The sequence below is a fragment of the Cuculus canorus genome, chromosome 1 (assembly GCF_017976375.1).
Source record: "Cuculus canorus isolate bCucCan1 chromosome 1, bCucCan1.pri, whole genome shotgun sequence".
In the NCBI taxonomy this organism is placed as follows: Eukaryota; Metazoa; Chordata; class Aves; order Cuculiformes; family Cuculidae; genus Cuculus; species Cuculus canorus.
The window spans coordinates 172,375,096-172,388,244 of record NC_071401.1 but is presented as its reverse complement, the minus strand read 5'-3'; the positions used below and the strand labels follow the sequence as shown (position 1 = coordinate 172,388,244).

At 39.9% G+C, this 13,149-nt stretch overlaps 1 protein-coding gene across 11 annotated transcripts in view; it reads left to right on the top strand.

Annotated features, from left to right (window-relative positions):
• Positions 1 to 13,149, top strand: part of GRIP1 (glutamate receptor interacting protein 1) — a 334,162-nt gene that overhangs the window by 146,240 nt on the left and 174,773 nt on the right. The gene's annotated exons all lie outside the window — the stretch shown is intronic.

Sequence of the window (13,149 nt, the reverse complement as noted above, 5' to 3'; positions counted from 1 at the left end):
ATGCCATCTGTAATAAAAAAGCACGTTTTTGAAATTATAAACACGTCAGCTTCCTTCTTAAGTGACTAAGTGTCCTCAGGTTTCACAGTCACCATTTCACAAAGATGATGTTCTCTTCGGGAGAGTGAGATGTTAATTAAAACGGCAGCAGGATTGAGACAGCGCTGATGGCTGGAGCATGCTGCCCTCTGCCTACAGAATTTAAGAAATGTATTTTGCTCCTCTGTATCTTCAGCGTTTAACCTCTATCTGTGCAAAACTTGCATGCAGTTGCTTTTGTGTATCTTGGGATTTCCCTCCCATTATAAAAGTTTCTTTGCAACCTATTTTAAAATCCCTGCTTTTAAGATGACTTGGATTGTCACCATAATGATAATACTGTAATGAAATATTACAGCTGTGCTTTCTGTGACGAGAACAGTCTTTTGGTTATGATAGAGAGTTCCCCTTACCCACCTTTGGCAACTTTCCGTGTAGAAATGCAGGAGTCCTTTGTGCTGTCTGAAGGAAGTTGGAAAATAACTTCAGCGTTTTAGCTAATACTCCGTCTCTCAAAAAAGCAGATTTGTGCCTATAGAAGCTGTTATTGATCATGCATGTGTGCCATGTTTGCCTAAATAATCAGCATATTAGTACTTCCACTTTTTATATATATGTATATAAAAATAAGCTTTCTGGGATAACAGGCATTGTATAAAATCCAGTTCTTTTCTGATATTTCTGATAAAGGCCTTTATGAAAAAGCATGTGGTGTTCAGAGAGTTTAAATAAAAAATAATGTGTATTTCTGGAAGTAAAGTAGTAATCAAGAAAAAAAGAACAAACCCATTCTTTTTATGATTTATTTAAATGGTTGTTGTAGCGTCAGGCTTCTGATTTGAAGTTGTTGGTAATATTTACATCTGGATACCATTTTTACTGTGTATGCAGATCAAGTGTACAGATGAATGTTTCTGTGTTTAGATATGACAGATGTTATATAAACAACGTGAAACTAGTAGTTTCTTGTGTCTTCGTGATAGTAGTAGAGGCTTGTGGAGTTGTGTGAACTGTATAATTACGTCAGCCTACAAAAACAAAATTTAGGGAGATATTTTCGGAAACACCAAGAGAGAGGTTTAAAACAACTTATTAAAAATAGCCATAAAATCTGTTTATCATCTTAATGACCATGTTACTATGCACCTCTGCTGCTACCTCAAGATTTACCTTCTAATACATAGAGGGTTGTAGAACTCTCTTAGTGGGTCTAGCTCCTGGACTGATATAATTACATAGTCTGGTTTTACTTGAAAAAGAAAAGGTAATTTTCCATGCTCCCTTCAAAAATAAAATATCCCACTATGTACATGCTCAAAACCTAAAAGAAGCATGCACTGACCTAGGCATGTTACTGAATGTACCTTACAAATCCAAAGTGGCCCTGAAGAAGGGGAAAATGAGCTCTGTAATTTTCTCTTAGCTTTAAATAAAAGCCTTTTGGGATGGCGGGGTTGTTACAGTGGCATTGCGGTGCACACGTGGCATTGTAGTTGTAGTTATCATCCTAGGTCAACTTCACTCTGGCAGAGTTTTGTGCCCTTCATAGGTACTTGGAACACTTCTAAATGTGATGATCTGGTGGTGATCCCAGACAGCCAAAGGGGTTTGCGCTCACCAGATCTTGGGCAATCAGCCAGCATGCGCATTTCCAGATGTGGTTGTTGGCCAACACACACAGCCTGTTGGGACAAAGCAAGATATTGCTCTATTTGACGTATTTTGCAGTGCCTTCAGTTGGTGAATTGTTACAAGTCTTGACCCTCAAGATGAAATGTCTTTGGAAATCTGATTTAATGGTTGTGGGAACACCTCTTCACAAGAAAGCATCCCATCTCCACTTACCTCCCCACACATGCACGAACAGCCTCCTGGGCCCACTGTCACCTTGTTTGAAGCGTAGAGAGGCCACACTGTTTTGATTTATTTCTATTTAAGAAACTTATGGGGTCTTCTTTTTTCACACATTTGTCTTCAAAGTAGCTGGGTGCTGCAAGAGAGTGACAAGAGGGCTGGGGGTTGTGGGGCTCCTCCTCAAACGGCAGCAGCTTGTAGTGATCTCCCATGAAGGGCCCCTGTTCCTTCTGGTTTCTGGCTGCTGATTTGTGACACTTTCCCTACTGTAGCGCTCTTGGTGGTTTTGTCTCAGGAGACTGTCAGGGTGTCTCAGCAACCAGGTCTCCTCTGTCCTGCATGCTGTGCCTCACTGTGCTAGCAGCCAAGCAGAGGGGACAAGAAAGGATGGGAAACACTAAAAGAGGCTTTTAGGCAGGTAACATGCTTGTTCAACTTACTTTTCCAAACTTTTTTGAAATTTCTTGTTTTCTAAATTGGGTTAATTGGATGCTCACATTTATGGAAATGGTGTGAGCATTACTTTAGAGTAATACAGCATTTCCAGAAAATGTTGTGATGTCAGCCACAAAAAAATACAATAGATGAACAAGTCACAGATACGAAATGAGAGGCAGGTCATAAGAATTTATTCTGTTGAACAGTGAAAACAGAATCAGTAACCTCTGTGTTTGTACTTCAACTGGCCAAAAATGTAGCAGGCTGGTCACCTCTCTTGGTTGGTCTCAGATGGTGCCTTACATCCAAGGGAGAGGAAAGGCAGTAGTGCTGGGGAGGGCTTTGCAGCCCTTCAGACTCACTCATGCTTATCCAGCCTCCTGCCTTTCAAGTTTCAGAGGAAAATGCAAGTAGTGATTTTCTTTTTTAGAGAATTCCATAAATATTTAAAATGAAACGGAAAGTACTGTTTCATGAATCTTACATTATTTATTCTAAGGCCAGCTTTAATAAGAAAATCTGAAAGTTTGCGTGCAACAAAGAACAAGTAGAGCCTAGTTTCATTTTCATGAACATTACATGCAAACTATACGATTAAAATGAATACTGGACACTTGTCTTAGGCTTATCTAGAATCTGATAGGAAGTTGCTTAAATTCTAAGTTGTTTTGATGGCAACTGCGCACTATAAAGCAGCCAGTCAGAGGCACTGGGTAAGATTTGGCTCAAGTTACTACAGTGTTCATGTTCTGAATTGCCTTTTGGAGCAATTTACATCTTCCTCCACCTCTCAAAGTGGCCTGAAGAGACTAAAACTGTCCTTTCGTATGCTAGTCAAAAGCTAAAAAGCCAGCAAAAAATGTAGTTATTTTTTTGCAAGAGGAAAGTGAGAGCTCTTGCCAGCAGAGGGAGTCAATGGACACTGATCTGGGACTGTGAGAGTGGACCGGGAGTGCTTCTGTATGGGTCCAGAGATGTGTGTGCTCTACTACATCTGCATAATACTCATCTTTTCTATATGCTGCAGAAATCTATTCTCTTTTGAGAAAATTGATAGGCGTTTGTGGTTATGGACCAAAAAAAATACTAATAAATACATCGGTGTTATCACATTTCACTTTTAAATAAGAGGAGGAGACTGTTTCAATAATTATTACCTTGCTGGAGACACATCAAACAAGATGACTGTTTCCACCATTTTGCTGTAATTTAGTAATATCTAAGGATTTAGCAAAATAAAGTCTTTTTTCTTTGTTATTCAATTCTGTTCACATAAAGTCTTTTTTAAAACCCATAAAAAACTCCGATTAAAAAAAAACAATCATGCAAGTTCTGGTCTCTAAGAGAACATTGTCAAAGTGAGCCCAAATGCCAAATTCCTAGGCATAAAAATTTTATTTTCTAACATTCGAGCTAATTTTCTTCTCTCTAGCAGTATTTGTGAACTTATTGGGCAGCCATTAATAATTATTGTTTTATGAGTCTTAAATACTTGTAGTTCTGCCTCTTAAAATGATTCCTCAGTGCTGCAGTAGGAAATGTGGAATGAGAGGTTATGATATTTAGGGGCAAAGGCTTTCTCTTCTTTTGCTGCTGAGTTTTGGTGGTCTGTAGAGCAGCAGAGAAGCGAGTGCTGCAGCGGAAAGGAGGATCTGGAGTTTTGGCTGGGGGAGCTGAGGGTGGCAGCAGGCTGCAGGGATAGGGCATAGTGACTGCACGAAGTCACTGACTCTTACTAACCCACCCTAGGGACATCAGTGAGAAGGTGAAGGGACTGACAGTGAGTTGGCCAATCCTAGTGGTAGGATACGTGTTGTCCTGTCACCACTCTTGGCTTTTTGGAAGAGGGCTGGAGGCAGCTCCATTCTCTGACTCTGAAGCCCTGGTAGGTGGGAAAGGCAAGAAGGAAAGCTGGGCCTCTGACAGTTTTTTCATACTATTTAGGACTTGAAACAGAGCCCAAGGCACATGTGTGGGAGCAGATATGCTCCTTGAAGCAGCTACAAAGGGCGATTACAGGTGGGCATCCATCCCCTGGCTGAGGAAGAGCCTCTGCATCCAATATTGCAGTCTGTGCCTCCCAGACTGTGAGGGATGAGCAGGTTAAAGACAGAGGTTGCTCAGTGCTTTAGGAGATGCATTGGCTGAAGTAGAAGACTAGATCCAGGTAGCCAGGAGCTACTGTCGCACCTTACTCATTCTTACTGCCTAGACTGAGCTACTCTTGCTCCTCCAAAGTGGAAGATCTTTCTTGGATTGAACAGTGAAGGGAGACTGTTGTTCCCTTTCTGCTGGGCAAATCTGGCTTTAAACTCATGGATACCATCACCCCACTCCACCCTCTGGATGAGAGAGAACCATGGTCGTCTTAGGGCTGAAAGGTTGGGGTTGTTTCACATTTGTGACTCTATTCCCAGGGGTTTTGGCGGGAGCGGAGAGGGTTGTGTTTTATTTTCTGAGTTGTGTGGGAACAATTTCAAAGAGAACCTCAAAATGCTGCTTTGGCGTAAGTAAAACAGTCTTTATTAAATTTTATCAGAAAACTTTCCTGTTTATGTAATTTACACCAATGAGGCTTTTGTGTATCGGTCACAGGGTTTGTCTCCCAGACAGATGCTCTGGCATCTGATGACATGTGTCACTTCAGATTCAGGGGTGCTGTCAGAGGGCACTCCATATCCCAGGCCTGAGGGAGGTAAAACACGACCTCACCATGGGCCTTTGAGCCGGGGTAAGGAATCTGTCCTGCGGAGGTGGTGAGTGAGTTTGTGGCAGGAGAGAAGTAATGTGTTGGCAGTGTCAGAGCCACCTCCGAGAAATTTTGAAAGCTGGTTCACGATCAGAGAGGATTTGAAACATTTCTATCTTTCTCAGTTTCCTTTTCCAAACATGGAGCAATCTTGGAGTTTCAGTCTTGTGTTCCCAATAAATGCTTGGTGCAGAAACATCCAGGTGCATTTTCTTTGGGTTCTCCTTCAACAGACTGAAAGCAAGAAGGAGAGAGAAACGTGACCATGGAGGAGGAAAGCTGCTTTAGAGCACTGTCCAAAAGGTGCTGAGGAAAGAGCACCGCAAGAGCTCAACTTAAAACTAATTGATGTCGCCCCAAAGTTGTTTGTGATGCATGAAATGAAATGCAGCTGCCTTCCCTGAAAGCTTGCCTCTTGCACCCTCCATGAAGTGAAGGAAGCTGCTACGTTGTCAGGGATTTCTGTTTGTGGCAGGCTCACTATTGTGCTGATGTTGAGTATATATACTGTAGCATATTAAGAGCTAAAGATATGAAGGGACACTTCTTTTTAATATGTTACAAAATCAAAGCCTTTTATGATGCCTGTTTAATAACCTAGCGTAGCAGAGGAGTATGGGAAACAGCCCTTAACCTTGAAAACCAACTTGAAGAAAATGCTGTGAAGAGGATTTATATGGTGACAAATTTAACAATCCACTGAATTGTTTTTTCTCCTCAGATGTGAACTGTCACAGCTCTCCAATAGAGATACGGTGTAAAAGACCAAAAGAGAGGGGAAAAAGCAAGCTTTCAGGTTTAGAAAAAAATTTCTTTGTGGCCAAGTTTAAAAAGTAGTACGAGACTTATTTTTGGTATTGTAAAATTTGCAAGAGCTACTTCTACCTTCTACACAGCTGCATTTTTTTTTAGCTTGGGTCTTATTGAGTTTCTTACTGTTTTGTGATTGTCTTTTTTTTTTTTTTAAACTGGTATATTATTGACTTAACACACTTGTTCTCGCCACTCATGAATGAACCACCGCATGGTTCCCAAGCAGCTGGAAAAAGAAAGGAGAGAAGGAATTTTAGGTTTTGACAACCATACCAGGGACATGTTCTAAACATTCTGTGAAGAACAGAACAAAAAGAACACTGATTGTAAAAAAATTAAAAAACAAAACACTTTCTCATAGTATGTCAAAATAAATGCATACCAAATAGAGCAATTTTCTAGGTCAAAATAGCCTTTGTGAAATGTATATGATATGAGTCTTCTGCTTAATTGTAATTCTTAGATCCCATTGATCAGAGGCGTGACCTTTCCTTGTTGACTAAATGATTTATTATTTTTTTCAGAAGATGACTTCCTGTGTTTAATGCCACTCTCTGCTCAGATTTCGAGCAGGCTATTAAAGTGCATCATAGTGTATCTTTCATTGCATTGGTATTGTAACTTTGAATTTGGTTTGTCTTTTATTACACTAGTTCTTATTACATTTTTCCGGTAACTCACTTCCTTGCAATTAGATACATCCCATTCCTGAAATGCAGTTTTCTTTGGGCTGGTAAATGAACAGCACATTTTTACGCGAGTCCTTCCGTAGGGCTTTTGTGTTCGGTAAAAATAAAGAATCAGAAACCAGTGCCCTCAAGGCAGGATTTTGCAGTGCTTGAAGCACTTCAGGCAAGTAAACTGTAGCTGGGGCAGAGCTGGCATGGATTAAAAAGAGGAGAAACTTCTCCACTAGAGACTGTGGGTGTGTTGTGGGCTTCTGTCATTCCTACTCACCACTCACCATGCGGCCCTGCAATTCAGAAATAGAAGGGGGAGAAAAAGCCTTTTTCTTTTTTGGCAGTCCCTGTCTGTTGGACATGACTGAAATGCGCTTGTTGGTTTCAGCATAACATTAAATGGACGGGAAGGTACGTGGTGCGAACCATCACTCAAATCCATTGCTAACGGCAGAGTGAACTGCATGGTAGTCATAGCCCAGAGCCTTCCTGTGAGACCTATCCTTAGCCCTGCTTAACATGTAACTGCCCTTATCAGATTGAGATAGGGAACTGAGAAGGAGTCTTCCCACCAAAGCGCTGTTTTAAAGAAATGGTGAACATTTTTAACACTGACAGTATTTTTGAGCGAACAAAAACTGGCTTTTTGTTAGTCAAGCATTATGTAACTATACTAAATGTACTGTTCCAGTAAATACACAATGTGGGTATTGAAGGATGCACTGTTGTAGAGCTGCATGGTTGTTATTTATTTCTATGCTGAAGCTTAAGGTGTTTAGTTCAGTTGTGATTTGTTTCTGATATCTGGGCATAAGTTTCCAAGCAGCCTTTCACAAAGGGTGTCCAGTTGCCTCTTAATTAGTATTGAACCTGCTGGGAAAGGACTGCTGACTCACTATATAACTCACACTGCAATTGCTTTGTCATTTGTCATATGCCAGTAAGTGACTCTTAGATATTAGAAACCATCTATCAGTACCTCCCTGAGCTGGATCCAAACTGACAGCTTACGAATGAAAGCCTCTCAAAATCAAAGTCAATCTTCTGAGCTATTCAGTCCCTTGAAACATGTGGAATAAACTGAATATTAATGACTTTGATAAGAAACCAAATCTTTATAGTCCTCTCCATCGTTTTCTCTTCTGTCTCTGTTTCTGCTTAGAGACAGTGGGAAGACTTCTCTTGGTCTGGAGCTCTTGGTAGGGTTGAACTCCAGACTTCATGCAGGCAATTCAAAGGGGTATTCAATCATACCCCTCTTCCAGCTCCTCTTTTACCTAAAGAGTCAAAAGAGAGAACAACGCCCTTTGGGCTCTGGATCCTGCCAAGGACTGGATCCAGAACTACAAATTCTGCGTGAGACATCTGTAATGCTTCTGATCATCCTGTCTCTGGAGGAGCCCATTGAGTTACAGCTTTGGTTCATAAACTCAACCCTTTAAGGGAAAATACCAATGAATATGTTTATTTATACAAACTTGCAGGTGTTATGTCAAAGAGTAGGGCCAGTAGTTTTTATGAGAGCAAGTGGCAGGAGGAACTTCAGTTTATCTCTGCTCAGATCTGAAACTATCAATATTGTGTTTGTATCTAGGCTTTATTTAAGGGGAAAAAAAAAATAAAGTACGATGTTGATAGGTGACCCAGATGCTTTCTTTAAAGGGTTTTGTACTTTGCAGTTGAGGTTTATATGTGTGTTTGTTAAAGCAAGTGAAAAGCGACTAGGAAAGAACAGCAAAATGAATATAAACAAAGTACTTCAAAATGTATGAAAATTTTCCTCTCTGGTTTTGGTGATAGGAACTTGAAGTAGTAAATTCAATATTTCCAGCATTCCAAGTAGTCCTTCTAATATCTGCCTCATCTTTGTGCAAAAAGAGCGGAAGGCGGGGAGGTTTGACTACACTTCAGGTGCAAGCAGATCTCAAATCTGTCAGTTTAAAATCCCTGAGTGGAGACCAGTGGGAAGACTCACAGAGGTGCGCCATTCAGACACCCCCCAAAGGAAGAGTCCTTGGTGATCACCTTTTCATAGATTAACAGCTTAAAACACACAGCCTGAAATAAGCATATCAGTGGAAGATGTGCTGCCCGGGGAGGTGGGGGGTAAGTGTGTAAATGTGGATTATTATTTTTAGTTTCTGTTTTGCTTTTTACAATTAATTTGGAGGAAATTTAGTGTCCTCACCGCAGCTTTATGCGAAAATGATATCAGTAGCTGGAGGGTTGTCTTCATGTCAGTAACACATGAATTGGCATAAATGAAACACTCTTTTAGGAGAATGCTGTGCTTCTAATTAAAAGAAACACATCAAGACACTGGCATGTTATTATGGGAGGGAATGCAACGTTTGTAACTTGCGTTACAACTAAATTAGGAATATGCTTCCTTTTTGGCAGCTTTTCGTATCCAAATGAAAGCAAGCATACATTTGCTATTGATATTTATTTTTTTACACTCTGTTTCTTTATACTGTACCAGTATTGTGCATATTAACTTCCTGCAGTCTCACCCAAATCCTCCAGCGTGTGTTTTACAGTACTGCAGGAGCCAGCACCCCTGTTGCCAGACCGCAGTAGCAGCAGAGTTTCTGTGACCTGGAGCTCAATGTGGGCTGTCTCAGTTGTGTTTGCTTTAGGTAAGGCCTCTCCCTCCCAACTTCACCATTTGGCCAACTTCAATCGTCTGAATTCCCTCATAACAGCCTGCACCATTAGAGGTTTTCCTCCCTGCCCTGGAAGGTGAGTCTCAGGTGTGGTAGGCGATGTTGACATAAGCAGCTTGAAGCCTCAGTTCTGGCCAAGTAGAGGATGAATCTTTAATGCCTTCTGCTTGAGCTGCATTGCGTTTTCATGCATCGTGGAAAGTGCTGCATTCAATCTTTATTTAGGTTTTCTTATCAGGTATGAAATGAGCTGATGGCAAAATCTGCAGTTACTTCAGATTTTTAAATGATGGGGATAGATGGCTGTAATCTTGTGTCATTTGACATGATTTTTACCCCTGCATTTCTGTGCCCTGGCAGAAATGATAGGAATTCAGATGGTAATGAGGTGGTATCCAGATGCACCGCACACACAGGCACACACACAAAATATTGATTTAAATATGTCCTGACAAGCTGGTCAAGCAGCAATCTGAAGAAAAGGAAACTTCTGAAGTGAAAGAGAAATAATGACAATAATGAAGAGGCAGAACATTGATTTTAATATGTAGCAGCAGTATGGAAATCTGGATCTGATGAATCAGAAGGGGGAAGCTGGCACAAGAGCCTGCTGTGATTTGTTGCATACATTTGTTTCCATTTTTATCCATTAGCAGCACTGTGAGTGTTCGGATGCAGCTGAGAGATCGGGAATGGGGAGCAGGGGGAGGGGAACTTAGGCTGTTAAAGCTTTGATAGGTGGTGAATTTATATCACCTAGCTGTCTAACTTCCTGTTAAAATGCCCAGGCCCCTTTCTCCTTGCTTTATTTTTTAAATAAATAAATAAATAGCATGGTTACCGTCCCATTTCTGCATTCCAAGCAGCAGCTTGGGAGCATTTCTATCACCTCAACAGCTTTATGGACCTTTCTGGTAAGGCAGTGGATCTTGGAGGTTGGTGCAGCACCATTAGCATATGCCTCTGCAAAATATTTCATCCTTTTGTGACTCCCTTTTGATCAATTAAGTTTATGTAGCTCTTTCCAAGTAAGTTCATGGAGAGAATCTGTACACAGCCTTCTCCTTGTGATACCAAGTTTATTTTCATTGCTGAAGTGCAGCAGTTGGCATGATGCAAACCTAAGTGTATGTTAGGGAGAAAAATAAAAGTGCTTCAAGCGAATGCTGTATGAGCTGATTTTCATAAACCCTGTGACTCACAAACAAATACAAAGAAATTAAAGCACCAGCTTTCTCTCTCTGGCTATGAACACACTGATCTCTGGTGTCTGTAGATGCTCGTCCAGGTAGAGTTTGACCTTACATTTGGACATGCCATGGAATATGTTAATATGTGCGCTTAAGAAAAGGAGAGAGAAAAAAAAAAGCTAAGTCTCTTTGGCCACGATTTTCCTTTTAAATTAGCGCTAGTTTCTATAAAATTTCAGTAATGAAACAAATATCGAATAACTAATAAAGAGAGAGGGGGATTTCGGGTTTTGACGTTAACGTGGCCATAGTTAATAAGCAGTATAGATTTGTAAATGATAAACTCTGCCACAGTTTGGAATATAATACAAGGTAGAAGGAAGGAATACTAGACCTTGATACAATACTTCAGGATGTTTGTGGGTCTTTCTAAGTGCTTGGTGAATTTTAAACAGTCATGATCTAACAAGGGAAAATACCTCAAAATGAATTGGTTGAGAAAACCCCTAGGAGTTGACTCAAGGATAACGAAGGCAGCAGTGACTTAACAACCTCATTAACTGTTGATAAAATTAGCAGATGAAATGAGATCAAGAGATCTACATAGTAATAAGAGTGGAGATGTGTTTAACTAGTCTATAAAACAATCAGAAATGTGTAGTACGCAGAAGAATATTGCATGACTTGGCAAGTTAGCACATCTATAGGGAAATAATCCAAGATATGATGATATACTATGATTGGAAGCTGGGAAAGGAGTGTTGCATAGAGGGTCTGGCACGTGTAGGCAAATAGCAGTCAAGGTTACTATACACTGACCATACTAACACTTGTAAAAAGGAGTTACTAATGCTGTACTAAGAAGGGGCATGTCGCAGGCAAAGTAAAATAACTGCCTCTACTTAACTGTCTTTTAGATTGCGCCAAGAGTGTTAAGTTAAATTAAATTACAGCTACTTTCATTGAAACATAAGAGCAAACAGAAAGGGGTCAGTGAAGAGCGGCAGATGGATATCAGGCCTAGGATATGAGAAAAGGTAAAAATGCATGTATATAGCATATTTTTATCCAATGAATAATTAGTAGAAAAACCCAGGTATCTATGGAGAGATGTGAATTTTAAGGGAAAATTGGAAAGTTGCAGAAAAACTTGGAAAAATAAGGGAAAAAAATTCACTGAGCTCTACTGAATCATGTGAAACATCTTCAAAAAGAAGAATTTTGACAGTGTGACAAGATGGAGTGGAGTGGCAGCTTTCAGAGCAATGCTGGGTGACAGAGGTGGGCTGTGGCTGATGGAGCCCATCTGTCTCACTGCTGAGCCTGAACAGCTGGTGGGGACATACGAACCGACCCAGGCTGTAAATCTTCTCAAGCCCCTAAAGTCAGCCTGAGAGCTTTTAACTCATCAGGATTGAAGGTGGGTTTGCTTTTTAAAAATATATGCAAGTTCCAACCGTGATTGCTAGTTGATGAGTGGAAATGTACTACAGAACTTGATAATGCAGAAAAAATGTGTGAGAGGGTGTTTGTATGAAAATAAGCTACTAGAAAAATAATGAAACAATGATTTGTTACTACTGTTGGATAGTTTACAAGTAATAAGTAGATAATAATATAAGAAGAATTTGTTCTTTGCAGGAAGATAACCAGTGCTTTGGTTTTTTCAGTTATCATTTTAATTTTTCGAGAGAAACATTTGTTTTGCTGACTGGTGTGTTTTAGTTTCCTGTTGAGATGTTCTTGAATACGTTGTTTTCCCTCTGTCTTTAGCTGCTCCCAGTATGTTATTGTATATGATGTTGACCTTAGGAGACTGTAGGATTTCTCTGATTTAAAAACAAAACAAAGCAAACTTCAAACCAACCTTGATATAGACAGACTTTTCAGTGTTAATGTTACATGGCCAAGCTTCAAACTTTTCTAAGAAGTATTTTGGAAGGAACTGTTAAAAGAGTGATGAATAGTAGTGCAACATTACTAAAGCACTAATGATCTATGGTGGAACCACCCTAGAACAAGCTTGAGGATTGTCAATGTTTTGAGGTGGAGGTTTATGTTACAAATATATCAAGGCTTTGCCTAGGAACCTTTCCTTCATTTGTTTTGTTATCCATTTCCTTGTGACAAAACTTGATGATAATTTCTTTTGAGTCATATATGTTAAAGATATTCTCTTTCCCTGATGTAATTAACAGGCTTTGTGCTACTTTGCACGTGTGTGTTTGTTGTGAATCTTGTCCTTTCTTTTACAGCAAAGGGGAAGGGATGCGTGGGAGTGATGATGGTGCACTAAATAGTTTACCCACTCTTGAAGTGTTCACATGTTGAGAATGTGGAGCAGTTTTGGAGTACGATGGGACAGTTTTTCTAATACATTAGGAACTATAAAAAGATGTTTTTATATGAGTGTTCACTATATATATATATATATATATATATATAAAAGTATATATGTAACACATTCTGTAGCTAGTCCTATCTCTTAATAACATTTTATTTGTATAGATTTCACTGTTGTGCAAACCTGATTAGTGTTTTAAGGATAAAAAGAGCCTGAAGACTCCTCGTTTTATAACAGGAAGAGTTATAACTTGTCCTTTTATAAGTGTCCATATTTTTTTTCAAAGCAGTAGTTTAAGGTTGATACAGACAGCAGGAGACCGTCACAATCTCATCTTTTGCTTCCTATACTTTCTAAGGCAAGACGAGACATGTAG